At 50.0% G+C, this 21,372-nt stretch overlaps 1 protein-coding gene and 1 long non-coding RNA gene across 2 annotated transcripts in view; both read right to left on the reverse strand.

Annotated features, from left to right (window-relative positions):
* LOC121849768 (autism susceptibility gene 2 protein-like) overlaps nt 1–21,372 on the reverse strand; it is a 40,084-nt gene that overhangs the window by 1,491 nt on the left and 17,221 nt on the right. The window lies entirely within an intron of this gene.
* Nucleotides 8,815–14,306, reverse strand: LOC121849794. The gene is made up of 3 exons (XR_006085354.1): nt 13,620–14,306; nt 9,136–9,234; nt 8,815–9,017 (listed from the first exon to the last, which is right to left on the reverse strand). It is a non-coding gene; the product is annotated as an uncharacterized LOC121849794 (long non-coding RNA).

Raw genomic sequence — 21,372 nt, forward strand, 5'->3', positions numbered from 1 at the left:
ACAGTCAAAGACACTAACTCTAAGTGCTGTCGAGTGAACCTGTGAATGAGTTGGAAAGGGAAAGGTGAACAGGCCTATGGGTTTCCGCGTGTCACAGAGATGCTGGATCCATCCACACCTTCAAGAGTGAGGTTGATAGATTGTTGGTAGGTCAGGGCATCAAGGGATATGGGGAGAAAGCGGGAAATTGGAATTGAAAGGATTAGTTGAGGTACAGATCGGCCATAATCTTATTGAATGTAGAAACAAGCTCAAAGGGCCGAATGACCTCCTCCTGTTCCTATGTTCCTAGATGGCTGACCAACACAAACAAGGACAACATTGTTTTTTAAACCTTAGGATGTAAAGAAACAGAAATGACATCGAATATTATTGGATTTTCAACCAATAAAGGTAAGACCTGCCAACCCTTTGCAAGAACCCAACACAGAATCTTCACACCAGGTTGAGGTGCACAAATAACCTATTGCCATTCTGATATCTGACACCTGGCACAGAGTGACTCATCTCATCCAATTCTCTTGAGTCCAGACTCCATTTGACCCCAGGTCCCAGAAGAGAAGGTCAGTGTGGCCTCAGCCCTGGTCAATGTTGTGTCTAATTTATATTTACCAACACAGACTTGCCTCGCTGCAGTAAACACAAAGCCTCGGCTTGTTATTGGCCTTCACGGCAATCAGTAGAAAGGAAGAAAAAGTGACCAAACATGTTACTTATTTTATATCCACACTTACAGAGTAAGACCCCATTCCCACGGAATTGCAGGAAATACAGGATCCAAAGCATGGCACACATCATCTGAGGCCAATGTTGTATTTGCATTAACTTAAAATATAATCTGCACAGCAAGTGGAGGGAGAACTCTTAGTTTTGCTGGGTTTCTGATGGGACGTGTTTGAAGCTGCAAATGCTTCCCCTCCCACCTCGGGTGGAGAGGGGGGTGGCCCCAAGGTGACAAACTTAGCAAAGGAAAGTCAGAATGCAGTCTATCCAGGCCAGGACTTCTGAGCTTCTAATGGGATGTTGTGTATTGTTGGGAGATGCCATCCTTCCCATGAGACATAAAACCAATGTCCTGACTGTCTGCTCAGGTGGATGTTAAAGGTCCAAAAAGAGAAGGATTTTCTCCCAGTGTCCTGGCCCAAATCCCCCCAAATAAAATGAGTCGTTCACTTTCTGGCTGGTGGTGGGATATTGCTGTGTGCAAACTGGCTGCCCCACTGCCCTACAATGACACAGTCATTAACCTTTTACAGTAAAATCTGTGAAGGACTTTGCGATGTTTTGATGAACTACTAAGGTGCAATATCAAATGCAAGGATTATGTAACAACATTTCCTCCCGAGTTCAGTGAGGTTTGAGACGCTGTTACCAAAGCTTAGCCTCTGAACCATCACATCCAGGCTCAGCAAGTGCCAGGTTCCCACCTACCAGGTAATTGGAGAAGGAGGCTTCCTATTAAGAGCTTCAAATTGTATTATATTAGCAACGTCTATTCCTGCTGCTACAGGTCCTCTCTCTCAATGTGTAGACGCTGGAAGCTGCCCGACAAAACATTAGAGACAGGATCACTTCCGAGACCTTTATAAATGATCCACTGAACACTGACTGTGAAGCCCCATGGACTAGCCAGAGCAGCCTCAGGGAAATACCTCCTGCCCAGAGAGAGCGATGGTGAGTGTGTGAGCAGACGGTCTCTGCAATGGAACCTTATGTTGTGCCCACCAAATATACAGTCAATTCACTTTACAGTGTATCCTGTGAAGCACTTGGAGACATCTCGATGACGTGCTAAGGTGCTGTATCAATAGCCAGAATTATTATTAGATGGAAAACACGACCCTTACAAGATGAGTGTTTCTGAACAGCATTCAGAAACCAATTAATGAGATGAATAGAATGACTGTAACTTGTGGAAAACGGGAGTATTCTAATCTGTAGTTAATTAGTGCTAAATACCATTTGCAGAGTTCTTTATCAATCTAAATAAAGCATTAATGAGGATTGGGATGGAATTACAGGTTACACGTAGCGGGATTAATGTGAGCAGCTGAGAGCAGTGCTGGGATGGCAGAGAGCTCGGAGCTAATGCGGAACATTAATAAGCCTCATGTGGATGTTCAGTGACATCAGTAAGAAGAGGATTGCAGGCCAGCTTGCTGGATTATGCTGCAAATTTGTTGTGAAATTGAACCCGATCAATTAAACTCCGACCACAACGCCAGTAAACGCCTCCCATCTCTGGGCTTCACTCTGAGGTTCTCAGCCCAAGATAGTCTCAGGCAGAGAATGATCAAGGCTTTCCTTTAGCTCCCGCTGCAGTGTTCGTATTATACTACTTCTAATAATATTCATAACAAGCGCTCCGGGACGCAGTGTGAATACAATACCAAGTTACATGCGGATAGCGCCTTTCACATTGAGAGGACATCCCAAGGAGCTGCGCACTATATGAAAGCAAGGTTTTGTTGTTATCATCCTTCCATTTGATACAGCTCCTTTTCACGTCTTCGAGATGTCTCAATTCGCTTCCCAGAATATAATAATAGACTGTAAAGTGAATGGAATGTATAACTTGCGGTAGAATGTGTCTCTCCATCATACGCCGACCAGAGTATGAACTCCCAGAGCCCGTCACTGAGCGCCCAGTGCCCGGGCTCCTGCGCCAGTCCGGAGCTAGCACACAAAGCCTACCCAGCGAGTACCCCCAGTGCCACTCCCCTGTTCTGTGAAGCACTTTGAGATGTCTTGACTACGTGATGAGGCACTATATCAAATCCCCGGGGGGCACCTGCCAGGTCCCCATGAGAATAGATTCACACTAAACACCCCAGACCCTCTGCGTGAGTTACTAACCCCGTAGCCTTCCTTGTGATCACAGATCGTGGGATGATATTCAAATAAAACACACTATTCCGAGGCAAACTCTGAATTCCACCTATTGCGCCTGACTCAGGAGACTGACCACAGAAGGACACAGTTTGCTTTGCTAATTTTGCATCAACTTTTTGTGTCCTTGGGATCAGTTCACAAACAACTTCACAGATTTCTCAACTGTTGGAAACTGGTATTTCCACCTATAAAATAAGTAAACAAGCCTCTTCTCACACAGTAGTACATGCTCCACGTGGCTCAATGTCAGTCTGTAGAATGACTGACTACAAATGACCACCAGGCTGCTGTTTGGCCCGAGATGTAGAGTCCTTTGGATCAGATGTTAAACTGGGTCCTGAAAAGCAAACTGCCATTGAACCAGGTGATAATGCGGCCTCAGTGCTCCAGGCTGGTGGAGAACATCTGATTGAATTAACGATTCCTATCTTCAGACAAAGTGCATGGAGTACTTGAAGGGAGCTTTGAGAAAGTATTAAGTGGCTCAATCATTTATCTGAATTAACATCCCACTCTGGACACGCTAATTAATTAGGCAAAGTAAAACAATTTTCAGCGCTTTGTTCTGATAATTAACAAGCTTACTTGTGCCAGTGCTAATTTGGAGTGATGGAACATAAAACGTAAGACTGTTTAACACAATGATTCAATCCATGAATTGAATCTACACACAAGCCAGTGGAACAATATGGGGGGATGGGAGAGAATAATCAATCCCCGTCTATAACAGCTGACACGACACCAAATGGAAACCAGGAGACAGACAAACCACGAGCTGCCAGAACCTTCACTACCTCAGGCTTTGCTCACACAGCGGCTGACAGTGCTCTGGGAAACGTCCTTGCCCATCACAGCCCTGTACCTGTACCTGTTCCGTCTCGCTGCTTTGGTGTAACTGATACAATAGGATGCTTAAAGTTAACGTTACACGGTAATCCTGCCCATTTGTGGCTAACATCCCAGACCGTATTATCAGCGAAATCCAAAGAGCCGGCACAGGCATGATAAGCCGTATGGCCTCCTTCTGTGCTGTAATATTCCGTGATTCTATGAATTATGTAAACGCCTTCCCCGTGGTTTCACTGTTGGCGCCTCGAGACGTCCTCCCGCTGTGAAAGGCACTTTACAAATCTAATTTTGTTGTTGTTGTTCCTTAAATAAACGTCACTGTGTGTGGGACGCTGCTGTGCGCAATTGGCTGCTGCGTTTCGCCCACAAATATAGTCAATTCACTTTGCAGTATATTCTGTGAAGCGCTTTGAGACGTCTCGAAGAGGTGATAAGATGCAATATCAAATGAAAGGATTATTATTATTATTATCATCACATGATCTCCACCACTTTCTCAACCAACGGCTGTAACCATCAGCAGCCGAACCTTCAGCCGCCATCCGCTGGCACTTCCTCCATCTCGGGCTTCAGTAAGTGTGTAAAAATCGACCTATTGTTCCTCCACTTCTTGATTAATGCACATCAATGTGAAATGGCTGTGGTCTTCAATCATGGCAGCAGGTGACGCTAGAGTGAACACTGTCAGGTCCTGTTGCAGTCGTCATCCTTCCCACTGAGTGGCGCCAATCAGGTAGAACATGAACATCCAGTATCACAATCCTTAGAAAACACTGAGGAGAATGATCCTGAGACAGATTTCATAATAGTAATACTTGTGTTTGATAGAGCCTTATCACTTATTATTAATATTGTTACTATTAGGTTTGGATGAAAAGGGCTTTGTGCTCCTCGTGTGATCTCATCTTTCCGTGATACCCGACCCACAGGCTTCCCGTTACAGTACAAGTGATTTCTTATTAAACAACTCCGTTCCTTTCCGGTAACCCATTCCAGCTGCTGATGCCCATCTGTGTGAAGAAATATTGCCTTATATTCCTTGCCCTTCACAGACCTGTACCCGTTCCCTCTCGCTGCTTTGGTGTAACTGATACAATGGGCTGCTTAGTTAACGTTACATGGTAATCCTGTATAATTCCCCCATAAAATACAGTCACTACACTTTACAGTATATCTCTTGAAGCGCTTTGAGACGTCTCGAAGACGTGATAAAGTGCTGTATCAAATGCAAGGATTATTATTATTAATTCCCGTGGCTGTGGCTAATATCCCAGGCCATGTTATAGCGAAACGCAAACACACGAATCAACCTCCATGTCATCAGGTCTCACTGACATCACGTCCTGTGTATAGTGCTCAGTGCACAGGAAACGCCGGCTGCGGTTACCTAATTACACTTAACGTTACTGAGCTGCAAATTAATAACTTAGATCAGGTTACATCGTTACTTGGTAAGTTAAATGTTACTGAATTACAATATTACCAGCCTTTATTGAGTGACAATGTTACTGAATGTTGAGTTAAATCGCATCGACACTGAGTTACTGACTTACACACTACGATGTGAAAATGACACACGGTGATGTCTCTCTGTTGTGATTTTAAAGCAATTCCCACCCCTCACCCTCGCTCTACAGGGAAGAGTTTCAACCATCTAACCTGCCAATTCCTTTCCTCCTATTAAAGACACCCCTTAACTTCCTCTGCTCTAAGCATAGTCTCAATCTCCCCAGCTAAGTTGAGGTGAGACCCAAATCACCATTTGACTCCCACAAACAGCTGCGCTCACATTAAATCCCATTGTGGCCACATTTAACCGCTATAGACAATGCTGATACCTCACGGGACCACAGTAATATCTCCCCGCTGTCTGGAAGCCAATTTGTGTTTTTGCTAAGCTTAATAAACAACACACAAAGGGGTGACAGGAAAACACACTCCGTATATTACAGATTTTAATAAAGTATTTCACAGCCAAAGAGAGATGAAGCTCGTGGTATGTGTCAGGAGAACATCTGGAGAAAGTCCATTTGACATTCAGCAACATGTGGAAAGCATTGCCAGTGAAGGCTCACATCAATTTTATTTTTATGTCTGTGAAATTTTATAAAGTAGTCAGTGAAGTGCAGAGCTAAACTCACAGCAGAGAGGGCCTGGCAGAAATCCACACACTTGATTATTTAAGCATTGAGACCGGCCAAGGAACCCTCAAAGGCTGGATAGAGTTAATGCAGATGCTGTCAAAAAGGATAAAAAAACACCAGCAGTTTGGGGAAATGCTGCACAAGTGTTTGGAAACACAATCTGAAGTGTAGCACCACCTTATTTAGCATGAAATGATGCAGTGGGCGGCCAACAGCAATAATTATACAGTCATGGTAATGTCTCCTAAAGATGCTCTCCCTCGCTCTCTATCAACTATACATTCACCTCAGGGATCAGACAATTGGCTGCCGCGTTTCACCCACAAAATATACAGTTAATTCACTGTACAGTGTATTCTGTGAAGCGCTTTGAGACATCTCAAACACGTGATGAGGAGCTGTATCAAACACAAGGATGATTATTATTGTATTAGGACCTGATTTCACAGCTGCTCAGTGCAGTACTGAGGGTGGGGGGACATTATGGGAACTCTTGTCTTTCGGATAAGCAATTGAACCCAGGTCTCACCTGTCTGTATGTTCCAGATCCCATTAATACGTTTAAAAGGAAAAAGGAGTTTCTACAGTGGATTAAAATCCTTCCAATAAATCATTTCATGGCTGTTCTTGGGACGCGTTGTGCACAAATTAGCTGCTGTGTAATTTGGACTGTGAGATCTGGTCCTAATGTAGGGCTTGATCATATAACATTTTGACCCAGAGATGAGAATATTACCAACCGAGTGAAGCTAACGTGTAATAATCACAAATACAGTCAGTATTACCTGACAGATAATATCCGTCAAGCGCTTTGAGACATTTCTATCAACTGCAAGGATTCTTATAATAAATTCAGGGTGACAGCTCATGATCAATGCAAACAGATTAAACAGCATTCGCTGTTCACCCACGGGGCTGTTTCTGCTCCATTTAAACACCCTCTCCAATTCCTCTAAACGCCGGCTAAAAATTACAGCTTAATTATAACATCTGTAAATGGACAAACGTTGTAATGGATTCGTAAACTGGATGATTGGCTCATAATTGCACAGTAGCAACTGCAAGAGCGGTTCAGATCTGTGCAAAGACCATTGTAGAAGTACACTCACATTCACAAACTGATTCACACACTCACTCAGTCACACTCCCCTCCCCCCAGCTCCGGGCTCCATTCCATAGTGAGCCACACCGCCGGCCAGTCAGCCACGACACTGAAGTCATCGTCACCCACAGCCACATGACAGGCGCTGCCCCAAACAACAGGATTATTTAGGATTAAATCAACTATAACATAACATGTAGGAGCAGGAGGAGGCCATTCGGCCCTTCAAGCCTTCCCAGCCATTCAATCATGGCTGATCTTCTAATCTAACTCCAGCTAATAACCTGACGCTGCCTTATCCCCATATCCCTTAATCCATTTTGCAATAAAGAAATCTATCTCAGTTTTGAATATGTTCAAGGACTGAGCGTCAACAGCCCTTTGGGATAGTGAGTTCCATAAGTTCTTCCTCAACTCAGTGTGAAAGGGTTGGCCTCTGATTTTAAGGTTGTGAGCCCTGGTTTTAGTTTCTCCAACCGGGGAAACAATCTCCCACTATCTACTCTATCATGGCCTTTATCTTTCTATAAGATCCCTTCTAATTCTTCTATATTCTAGAGAATATAGGCCCAAATTGGTCAACCTCTCCTCGTAACTCATCCCCTTCATCCCTGGTACTAACCCAGTAAATCTACGCTGCACCCCCTCCACGGCAAGTACATCCTTCCTTAAATAAGGAGAGCAAAACTGCACACAGTATTCCAGGTGTGGTCTCACCAGAGCCCTATACAGTTGCAGCGAGACTTCCCTACTCTTATACTCTAATCCTTTCATAATGAATGCTAACATACCGTTCGCCTTCCTAATTGCTGCTGTACCTGCAGACTAACTTTCTGTGATTGGTGTACAAGGACACCCGAGTCCCTCTGGACACTAACACATTCCAATCTCTCCCCTTCTAAAAAATAACCCGCTGTAGTGTTTTTGCTCCCGAGGTGGATGACTTCGCACTTCCCTACATTATACTTCATCTGCCACCCACCTGCCCAATCACCTCACCTATCTATGTCTCGCTGCATTTCTTTAATGTCGTCCTCTGTGTTGACACTTCCTCCTAGTTTTGTGATATGTTAACTTCGATGTCCTCATCTAAATCATTGATGTAGATGGTAAATAGCTGAGGCCCAAGGACTGATCCTTGTGGCACTCCACTGGTCACATCCCACCAATCTGAAAAGGACCCGTTTATCCCTACTCTTTGTTTCCTACCCGTTAACCATTCCCCAATCCACGTTAATATGCTCCCCATACTCTGCCGTATTCTCGGCCAGTGTGTGCCACTTCACAGCTATTGCTGTCACACACAATATTTCTTACTGCGAGGTTCAGGGGCACAGGATTGCACATTATAAGCGACAGCTAATCACTTCACTGGAGGATGTGCCAGAGAATGACATACAACCTGTCAGGCACACGCCAGGGCTTTAACCGCTTAAATACATCAAACCAATAAAGTCTGCAGCAAAGAGAAACAGAGGCCACAAAGCGTGGAGTGGATGAGGTGTGTAGAGGGAGTGGGAGCACAGAGGGAGGCGTTACCGTGATCCTGGTAACAACGATGGAGCGGTGACACAGCCCCAGTGATGACGACTGATGCTGCCTGTGTTGCTGTCTCTGTGCTCCCCCTACAATGGCTAGAGGCTGCCACTGGCCTCAGAGTAGGTCACAGATCTTCTCCTGCTGTCATTCACTGGAAGCCAGGGGTCAGCCTGAGCACAGAGGCCCAGGACAACACTCCCGTGCAGGGTTGGCACGTCGGCAATGGAGCAGCCGTGATGTAATGAGTTACTGGAGTATCCAGGCCTGGGTTCTCTTCAGTGCTGGGGGTTGGTGCAGATGTACAGAGCTGACTGGGAGCTCAATCGCTGTCTCGCTCCTCACCACCAGGAATGGCTGGCCTCCCTCCCCAGCGCTGGATCCAACTCCACCTCTCAGTCCTTGCAGGTTGGCTCAATGTTCCTGGACAGTGCGCGGGCGTAAGTTCGTGTCAGACAACCTCAGTGCCACTCGGGTGGGCACTTCTGTTGAACCTGTTAACACAAACAGCACAGATTTTATAATTTCAAAAACAACAAGTGTCAAAATCAAGGAGGAGACGTGGGCGTAAATATCACTCACTTTCTTTCCAAGGCCAGAACGTGTACTTACCTTCATCTCACACACTCCCAGTGTCGCTGTGGCTCGCTCTCTCCCACACCTCAGGGGCTGGTGAGCACCTCTCCTGCTTCAGGCATCTTCCAATTTACTCTACAGAGCACAAGAGACACACTATTTGGGGCTGTCGAGCATTGCTTTGTTGAGCAAATATTTCTGCTTAATGTAACAGATTCACAGAAAGGTGGAGGTGTGCACGAACAGACACCCACACAGACACGCACCCACCCACAGACACGCACCCACCCACAGACACGCACCCACCCACAGACACGCACCCACCCACAGACACGCACCCACCCACAGACACGCACCCACCCACAGACACGCACCCACCCACAGACACGCACCCACCCACAGACACGCACCCACCCACAGACACGCACCCACCCACAGACACGCACCCACCCACAGACACCCACAGACACGCACCCACACACAGACACGCACCCACCCACAGACACGCACCCACCCACAGACACGCACCCACCCACAGACACGCACCCACCCACAGACACCCACACACTCACACCCACCCACCCACAGACACCCACACACTCACACCCACCCACACACTCACACCCACCCACACACTCACACCCACCCACAGACACCCACCCACTCACACCCACCCACCCACACCCACCCACAGACACCCACACACTCACACCCACCCACAGACACCCACCCACTCACACCCACCCACAGACACCCACACACTCACACCCACCCACAGACACCCACACACTCACACCCACCCACAGACACCCACACACTCACACCCACCCACACACTCACACCCACCCACACACTCACACCCACCCACAGACACGCACACACTCACACCCACCCACTCACACCCACCCACAGACACCCACACACTCACACCCACCCAGACACCCACACACTCACACCCACCCACACACTCACACCCACCCAGACACCCACACACACACTCACACCCACCCACAGACACCCACACACTCACACCCACCCACACACTAACACCCACCCACAGACACCCACACACTCACACCCACCCACAGACACCCACACACTCACACCCACCCACAGACACCCACACACTCACACCCACCCACAGACACCCACACACTCACACCCACTCACAGACACCCACACACTCACACCCACTCACAGACACCCACACACTCACACCCACCCACAGACACCCACACACTCACACCCACTCACAGACACCCACACACTCACACCCACTCACAGACACCCACACACTCACACCCACCCACAGACACCCACACACTCACACCCACTCACAGACACCCACACACTCACACCCACCCACAGACACGCACCCACCCACAGACACCCACCCACAGACACCCACACAGTCACACCCACCCACAGACACCCACACACTCACACCCACTCACAGACACCCACACACTCACACACACCCACACACTCACACCCACCCACACACTCATACCCACCCACAGACACGCACACACTCACACCCACCCACAGACATCCACACACTCACATCCACCCACAGACATCCACACACTCACACCCACCCACACACTCATACCCACCCACAGACATCCACACACTCACACCCACCCACAGACACCCACACACTCACACCCACTCACAGACACCCACCCACAGACACCCACACACTCATACCCACCCACAGACACCCACACACTCACACCCACTCACAGACACCCACACACTCAGACACCCACACACTCAGACACCCACTCACAGACACCCACTCACTCACAGACACCCACACCCACCCACACATTCACACCCACCCACACACTCACACCCACCCACACACTCACACCCACCCACAGACACCCCCACAGACACGCACCCACCCACAGACACCCACACACTCACACCCACCCACAGACACCCACACACTCACACCCACTCACAGACACCCACACATGCACACCCACCCACAGACACGCACCCACCCACAGACACCCACCCACAGACACCCACACAGTCACACCCACCCACAGACACCCACACACTCACACCCACTCACAGACACCCACACACTCACACCCACCCACACACTCACACCCACCCACAGACGTCCACACACTCACATCCACCCACAGACATCCACACACTCACACCCACCCACACACTCATACCCACCCACAGACATCCACACACTCACACCCACACACACACTCATACCCACCCACAGACACCCACACACTCACACCCATCCACAGACATCCATACACTCACATCCACCCACAGACATCCACACACTCACACCCACCCACACACTCATACCCACCCACAGACACCCCCACAGACACGCACCCACCCACAGACACCCACACACTCATACCCACCCACAGACACCCACACACTCACACCCACTCACAGACACCCACACACTCACACCCACCCACAGACACGCACCCACCCACAGACACCCACCCACAGACACCCACCCACAGACACCCACCCACAGACACCCACACACTCATACCCACTCACAGACACCCACACACTCAGACACCCACACACTCAGACACCCACTCACAGACACCCACTCACTCACAGACACCCACACCCACCCACACATTCACACCCACCCACACACTCACACCCACCCACAGACACCCACACAGACACGCACCCACCCACAGACACCCACACACTCACACCCACCCACAGACACCCACACACTCATACCCACCCACAGACACCCACACACTCATACCCACCCACAGACACCCACACACTCACACCCACTCACAGACACCCACACACTCACACCCACTCACAGACACCCACACACTCACACCCACCCACAGACACCCACACAGACACGCACCCACCCACAGACACCCACTCACTCACAGACACCCACACACACCCACAGACACCCACACCCACTCACAGACACCCACACACCCTCACAGACACCCACACACTCCCACCCACTCACACAGACTCAGACACCCACACACACTCACACAGACACTCACACAGACACCCACACACTGACAAGACACCCACACACTCACACAGACACCCCACACTCACACAGACACCCACACACTGACAAGACATCCACACACTGACAAGACACCCACACACACACTCACAGACAGCCACACACACACTCACAGATAGCCACACACACACTCAGACACCCACACACACTCACTGACACCCACACACACTCACAGACACCCACACACACTCACAGACACCCACACACACTCACAGACACCCACACACACACACCCCCACACACTCACAGACACCCACACACACTCACAGACACTCACACAGACACCCACACACTCACAAGACACCCACACACACTCACAGACACCCACACACACTCACAGACACCCACACACACTCACAGGCACCCATACAGACACCCACACACTCACAAGACACCCACACAGACAGCCACACCCATTCACAGACACCCACACACACTCACACAGACACCCACACACTCACAAGACACCCACACAGACAGCCACACCCATTCACAGACACCCACACACACTCACACAGACACCCACACACTCACAAGACACCCACACAGACAGCCACACCCATTCACAGACACCCACACACACTCACACAGACACCCACACACTCACAAGACACCCACACAGACAGCCACACCCATTCACAGACACCCACACACACTCACACAGACACCCACACACTCACAAGACACCCACACAGACAGCCACACCCATTCACAGACACCCACACACACTCACAGACACCCACACAGTCACACACACACTCACACACACACTCACACACACACCCATACACAAACAAAGTACAAATTCGGGTACAATATTGCACAGTGTCACTGGCGGGCCACCCTCACACGCGCTCACACCCTCGCACGCGCTCACGCCCTCGCACGCGCTCACGCCCTCGCACGCGCTCACCCCCTCGCACGCGCTCACGCCCTCACACGCGTTGTCATACGCCCTCACACGCGCCGTCACACGCCCTCACACGCGCCGTCACACGCCCTCACACGCGCTCACGCCCTCACACGCGCTCACGCCCTCACACACGCCGTCACACGCCCTCACACACGCCGTCACACGCCCTCACGCGCCGTCACACGCCCTCACACGCGCCGTCACACGCCCTCACACGAGCTCACGCCCTCACACGCGCTCACGCCCTCACACGAGCTCACGCCCTCACACGCGCTCACGCCCTCACACGAGCTCACGCCCTCACACGCGCACACGCCCTCACACGCGCACACGCCCTCACACGCACACACGTGCACATGCCCTCACACGCTCACACACACGCCCTCACTCACCCTCACACGTGCACACACCCTCGCACACACGAAAGAATCAAAATATATTTTGTATTTAGACATTACCAGACACGGTTCACATAACACCACAGTGACAGACACACAGCTGAAGCCCACACAATAGTTCCAGGCTTACATTCAAATTCCTCTCCATGTTGTTCCACTTGTCCTGCAGCTGATTGGCAGCTCATCGTTCTCCTGGCTTTTATCCACAAAGTAAAGTCGTTCCCGAGGCCCTTTTCCTGGTTTGGAGCCAGCGCTCCCTCCGGCCCCGGAACATGTCCACCCAGAGCCGCTGAGCCGCACCTCCTCACTGCTCTGTCACTCCGCCTTTCGGAGATAGTAAGTCTGTGCTCCACGTCAGCTCTGCAGCCACACGAGCACTCTGTACACTCCCCTAAATCCACATTGAGCATCGACACCGATTACCACCTTCACTCTTCAGACACTTTCCTGCCTTGACGTAGTGCCAAACTGATGCTGTGCTTTGCCCGAGGGTTTGGCTTGGCGCACCGCCCCCCGCCAGCCCGAACTCCAGCTATTAACAGCCACGAAACACATCCCAGATGCCATGTGTGGGCATTGTTTGCGTATCACACCCTCACCCTCTGTGAGCAGCAAGTACAGGACATTGTGGTCAGCGACAGTCGCCTCAGAGCCTGAGATTTGTGCGTGTGTAAAAAACACAAACCAATTCACACCCTTTGATATCCCTCAGCTTCAACCCCAAAGGTACGTAGCTGAGCCTTTCTGATGGAGAGAGAGCACAGCAAATAAAGGGCATTAACTTACACACCAGCTCCCCTTCAGCTCCATCAATCTTAGCAACAGATTCATTTACGTTCCCAGAATGAGCTTCTCCTCGTGCTTTACATGCTCCTGAACAGTCGTGCTGAGCAGAGCCACCTGACTGACATACCCTGTCAGTCTGCTGGCCATCCCTCCCCAATAATCCCTCCAAAACCAAAAACAATAATAAATTGGTCATTTTCAATCCACGACTGTTTGTGGGACATTGCTGTGCGCAATTGGCTGCCGCGTTTGCCCACAAATATACAGTCGATTCACTTTACAGTGTGTTCTGTGAAGCGCTTTGGGACGTCCTCCCGATGTGAAAAGCGCTATATCAAATGCAAGGATTATTATTAATGTACACGAGGCTCATACGCCATTGCACTGACCTCCCCAAACCCTGCACACAGCCCTCAGACCAACAACAACAACAACAAACTGGATGTGTGCAGCACCTTTCACATCAGCAAAGCGTCACTGGCTGTTTTTCCAGGCCTGAGAAACTGGATTTTTTTAACAAAGTGATTTGTTATGTAATAGTCTGTATGTTTGTACCATTAGATTTATTTTTCCTACTGAAATGAAGAGAAACATGAACAAATAGCAAAACTGTGAAAGAAAAACAAACTGCTTGAAAAGAGGAGTCCTTGAACACGTGAAAGAGAAAGCTGAGATAACAGTCTTTCAGGGCATCCCCTGGCCGAGCGCTGAGCTAGTCACCAGCCGTGGCGAGGGGCAGCGTGAGGAGCCCGGCATTCCCTGGTATCAGTGTCGGAGCCGCTCTCTCACAGTCACATCATCAGGTAAAAGCGCACAATAGTTACAAGCAGCACATAGTTACCTGACCACAGTTACAGGCAATCAACACAGGAAGGACAGGAACATTTACATCTCACATCCATCTTCACAGAGTTTACCAGATTCTCAGGAACTCATGTTTACAAAATAAATCCTAAAGCTGGTTCCATCCACAGAAGAGGGAATCTGAAAATGATTGTAATTAATCTTAGACAAACCATAAATAATCATAAACTCAACAATAATATAAATTGATGATGATCACTGTAACCTGCTTTAATCATGTCAAATACACAGCAGCGTTAGCCAACCAGTCATTCCCAATCGGGGGGGGCAGGGACTGACACTGAGAAACATCTGTTGCCTTTGTGACTAGAGTCCAGCTGTGCACAACATCTGGCCATCAGTTTACACAGTGTGACAGTGGTTCTAGTTATGGAGGGGGATATACACAAACGTACAGTTATGTTTGTGGAAGATGTCCTGAGGAGTTTAACAATCTTGGCAGCCAAGCTGGGGGTGAGGGCAAAGAGGCTGGTCTTGAGATGGACCGGACATTTGCAGGACTCTGAGTCAATGACAGTGTCAGAGAGTCTAACAGCACAGACGCACACCTTGCTGTTTAGAGAAGATTGGTGCCTGCTCTCGACACACACACACAAACGCGCACACACACAAATACACACACACAAATGCGCACACACACGTGGGTGTCTGGTAATAAAACTGATCCCATCCTGTCCTTCTGTTAGAGGGAATGGAGAAGGCCCTCTCAATGTCCTTCTCTGCTAACTTTCCCAGGATCATCTTCCCATTGGACTGAGTTGGATTTCAGCGCTGATGGACAAGGTCAATGCACTTGATAATAATAATTCTTGCATTTGATACAGCACCTTATCACGTCCAGAGACTCTCAAAGCGCTTCAAAAATATACTGTAATGTGAAGTGACTGTGTACTTGAGGGCAAAATGCGGAAGCCAATTGCGCACAGCAGCGTCCCATAAACAGTCCATTCTCACTGAAGCGAGGGCAATTTATTATTATTATAATGATGCTGAAGTTCACATGCAGAACTCAACCTTTCTTTTAAATGTTCCTTTGTCCAGTACTGTCCCTCTGGGGCAATCCAGTCAGTAGTGTGTACCAGTCTGCCTTTAACTAGAAGCTAAACACAAAGCATCAATTTTCAGCTGTTTTCAATTAAATCATGTGGGTAAGCCACCATTGCGCTTGTATTGACTCTCCGAGCGGGTGGTTTAGACTGAGGGTTGGCACGTCAGGAAACAGCTCTGTTCAGGTTACGTCTGTTCTGCAGGACTTTCCCAATGCAAATTGGCTGTCGCATTTGCCAGTGTAACATGCAGTTAATTTCTCATTAATCTCATTCTGTGAAGCACTTTGAGATGTTTCTTTCGCGTGAAAGCTGCTGCACCAAACGTACGTTTTGATGTGCTACATGCACTTGCCTCTCTCTCGCTGCCAAGAGCAGACAGGAACAAAGCCGAATAAACGACACGTTGGAAAGAGCAGCCCTGCCGCAGCACACTTCAACTCAAGTACCCGCTGAAAGCCAGGCCGACTGATTGATGGCACTTGGCTGCAGGGACCGAATTCCTGTTCCTCTAGAACTGCTGGCCATTGGCACACAGTAGGCATCCTATCAGCGGTCTGGTCACATTCACTGCGGCGACTCCGCAAAGGGTTTGTAGCACATTCCAGCAGCGGAGCACAGACCTGACAACACCTCCACAAAGCCAGAGACTCACAACAGCAAATCACATACATGTCACATCGGGAGGACCTCCCAAGGCACCGGGCAATCAATGATTTGCACCCAAGCTGGGGGTTGGGATAGGGGTTGGGATGGGGGCAGGGGTGGAGGGCAGGGGTGGAGGGCAGGGGTGGAGGGCAGGGGTGGAGGGAGGGCAGGGGTGGAGGGCAGGGGTGGAGGGCAGGGGTGGAGGGCAGGGGTGGAGGGCAGATGAAGAGAACAAATGCTTTTTGTGAAGACTGGACTCCCCCCCCCACTCACACCCTGACCCCCAGCTCCCCCCCCACTCACACCCTGACCCCCAGCTCCCCCCCCACTCACACCCTGACCCCCAGCTCCCCCCCCACTCACACCCTGACCCCAGCTCCCCCCCACTCACACCCTGACCCCCAGCTCCCCCCCCACTCACACCCTGACCTCCAGCTCTCCCCCCCACTCACACCCTGACCCCCAGCTCCCCCCCCACTCACACCCTGACCCCCAGCTCTCCCCCCCCACTCACACCCTGACCCCCAGCTCCCCCCCCACTCACAAACCTTGGGAAGCCTTACTCTCTCCCTCCCTCCCTCTCTTGCTCCCCCTCTCTCGCTCCCTCCTTCTCCCCCCATCTCCTCCCACAGTCCAAACGGCAGTAACTACTCCCGTCTCCCCCCCACCCGCAAACCCGCCGCGCTGATCCTTGACCCCTCACAAGCCCAGGGCCCAGTGTGGAGAGCGAGACAGAGAGCTGCGTCTCTCTGTCAATCAGTCCTCACAAGGTGATGTGAGAGATGATTCTGGGTGTCGAGCCCGGCCTGGGTTTTGTTTTGAGGGGTGGGGCCGGACATGGGAAGGAAATAGCGGTGAGCATCAGTCAGTGCCTCAGGTAATAATGGGAAACATCCGATGTATTTGGCCCTCAAGAGTGCGGCTGGCGATGGCAATCATCCAAACATTGAATCCAAAACGTGTAGTGAGTTTGGCAGCGACACCATGAGAAAGAAGCAGACAAAGGGAGATAATGAGAAGCTGCTGCTCTCTCTGTCAGTCTGTCAGCGAGATCACGGGCTGCGGCTCCACACTCAACGTCTCTCACCGAGATCCGGAGCCCAGCACTGTGCCCACTCACCACGAGCTGCGGGCAGCAGGACCAGCAGCAACACCAATCATACCCTGTACCCCTCACCCATCACAGCAGCTCTCTCTCTCCCTCTCGCTCTCTCTCTCACAGCCATTACACACTTCAATGCCACACTGCACTGAGAAGCTGTGCTTCCTTTAATATCGAGCTGCTCCGGCTCGCTGATAGCATCCTCAGGCACTGTATAATAATAATAATAATCCTCACATTTGATATAGCGCTTTTCACGTCTTCTCGACGTCTAAAGCGCTTCACAGAATATACTGTAAAGTGAATTGACTGTATATTTGTGGGCGAACGCGGCAGCCAATTGCGCACAGCAATGTCCCACAAACAGTCGGGGATTGAAAATGACCAATTTATTATTGTTTTGTTTTGGAGGGCTGATTGGCTCCTGTCAGCGCCTCCTCACCTCAGGCGTTGACAGCATCACCGTCCATGGCCGCTCACTCCACGTTGCTTAGCCAGTCCGAGCCCTGACGTCTTGTTTGACCCTCAACTATCCTTTCTACCCCACATCTGCGCCATGACCTGCTCTGCCTTCCCCCACCTCCGCAACATCGCCCGGCTCTGCCACTGCCTCTCCCTCGCGCTCCCCCCTCGTCTATGCTGGATTTCCGTCTCCTCTCCCCCCACCCCGTTTGATTGCAACCTCCTGTTCGGGTACAAACCCTTCACTGTCCAGCACTTTGGGTGATCCCAATGGGAAAGGCGCTGTGTAAATCCAATTTGTTGTTGTTGTTGTTGTTGTTGAAGCAGTCGCAGAAGCCGTGACCACATACAGGATTTGGTGAATTGTTGACCTCAGACTTGAAGTTGATTTTCTTAAAAGAAACTCGCAGAAAAACGGTTTCCTAAACGAAGGCGGGATTTAACCCTGGGCACTCGGTGATGCTGTACACATAGCCCAGGTGGATCCATGCTCACAGGTTCAGCAAATAGAGACCTGGCAGGGTGAAGTGGGTTAGAAGCGGAGGGAGAGGGAACGCTTGACTGGTTTCCAGGGAGTTATATACATTTTTGATCTTGCATGAAACGGATTTTGAGCATCAAAGATCTCTGTGACATTTAGCCAGCTTCAGAGGGCGGAGGACAAAGTGAGATTGGTCTGTATTTCCTTGCATTCAGAAGGTTGAGGGCTGATCTAATTGAGGTTTTTAAAATAATAAAGGGATTTGATAGGGTAGATACAGAGAAACTATTTCCTCCGGTGGGGAACTCCGAACAAGAGGGTTCATCTTAAAATTAGAGCCGGGCCATTTAGGAGTGAAATTAGAAGGTGTTTTTTCACTCAAAACCCAGTGGAAATCTGGAACTCTCTCTCCCCCTTCCAAAAGGCTGTGGATTATGGCTGGATCCATTTACATTGTCCAGACTGAGATGGGTAGATATTTGTTAGGTCCAGGTATCAAGGGATAACAGGGCAAAGGCAGGTAATTGGAGTTCAGGTACAGATCAGTCGTGATCTTGTATAGAATGGCGGAACAGGCTATAGGGGCCGAATGGTCTCCTCCTGTTCCTATGTTCCCAGATTCGCTCGCAGGTCACACTCAGCTTCGTTTGATATTCCTGGTTGTTTTTGCAACTCAAAAATCAACATTGTCCACAAGCAGCAGAACAGTATGGTTAGAAACAGAGAAGGTGCCAAGTACACAGGGCCTCCTCAGGGAATTATATCTATACCAGTTCACATAGCAATAACACATCCAACACACAGTCACCCTCCATTCATTAGCTGCCAGCCCACCTGGGTAATGCATAAACACCTGCCCACAACACACACAGCACACGCGTACACCGCACACGTGCACATACCTGCTGACCACTTTTCTAGCCCAACAAGTAAAAGGGATCTCAGTTTAACAACTCAACTGAAGGATGGCAGCACCAACGCCCATTGCCTAGTCCTGTTCAGCCTCTCACCGAGAAACTCTGGGCTTCAGTAAATCACTGCAATGTGGCAATGATTGAGAAACCTTGAGTGTTCTCGCCCGTCCCTGCAGACGCTCACACCCAGCACAGTGCAGGTACGCTCACTTTCCACCGACTGTCATTGGCCCAGCAACGCAAACAGTGGAAACAACAGAGATGTGGTACCAGCCAATCCTGATGTGATTCGCTCTCTGAGCTCTTCCGTTAACACTTGACTCCTAAAAGTAAATCAATCAGTTAGACTATAAATTCACAGACTACAGCCTGGTGCTTAGTAACTAGTGAACACAACAACTAGTGATCATCAGTGAGGAGCAGTCCAACTGCAGATTAGCTACAGAGGCTCTCTGTGTGAAGCGCTGTAAAGACCATTGAGCAGGATAAGGTCCTCGGGAAAACACAAAGGCCATCATTTACACACCAGGTGCCAACGATAACATGGAACCAAGATCCTGATGCCAAGGCTCCTGTGAACTCTGCTCCCCAGCAGCCAAACTACAGACACACTCAAACATCTCCGGGAACAATTCCCACAATTCAACTGAGCCGGGCAAGGTCGCCAGGCGGTACTCACCGCAGGAACCGTCCCAACTCCAGACTATGCCAGTGTTTCAGCAGCATGAGGGTCTGTCCATCCCACACAACACATCACCCTCTCGTTTAGTACTGCCCATGTGGAGTAGGCCATTCAGCCCCTCGAGCCTGTCTCCCCCACTGCTACATCATGGCTGCTCTGCCCAATCCTCTGCCAAACTAAGGTCTTGTGAAAGTCCACGATTATATCACAAGGAGTTCACATTTGTGTCAACTAAGGAATCCGCATCGACAGTTTGCCATGAAAGTGCGAGCGTCTTGAGCAGGGCTTCGCTGCCAAAGGGAGATGCCCTTGAATTCCCTGTTGGTCACCGTTACATTGACTTCAGCCGTCACTTGTCAGCAGTCAGTGAGCTCTGGGTGGAGATACAGCACTAGTACATTAATGCCCGAGTAAGTTTGGTTCAGGTCAGTATGTGGCGGCAGAGTCTGAATCAGCTGGATTTATTGAACAGTGGAGCAGGGGAGACTGGCGAGGAGTGCGTTGGAGTAATCCAGGCGGGAGGTGACAAACGCATGCACAAAGGTTATGGCTGCATTTGGGGTAAGATACAGTTGGAGGCGGGGAATATGGCGGAGGTGGAGGAAGCCGGTCCTGGTCAGGGACCGGATGTGGAGGAGAAAGGACAGCTGGGGGTTGAACTGGACGCCTAGATTGCGAATTGGTTTGGTAAGCCTGAGGGAGAGCCCAGGGAGGTTGAGGAGTTTAGATCTGCAGGAGTGAAGATGTTGACGGGAGCCAAGGAGTATGGCTTCTGTCTTGTCTATATTCAGCTGCAGGAAGTTTACACTCATCCAGGCCCTGATGTCTACCAGACAAGCTGATAGATCATTGGGGACCTGAAGTTGATACTGCAGGAGACAAAGTAGATTTGTGTGTC

Source organism: Callorhinchus milii, unplaced genomic scaffold (assembly GCF_018977255.1).
Source record: "Callorhinchus milii isolate IMCB2004 unplaced genomic scaffold, IMCB_Cmil_1.0 Scaffold10, whole genome shotgun sequence".
NCBI classification, from domain to species: domain Eukaryota; kingdom Metazoa; phylum Chordata; class Chondrichthyes; order Chimaeriformes; family Callorhinchidae; genus Callorhinchus; species Callorhinchus milii.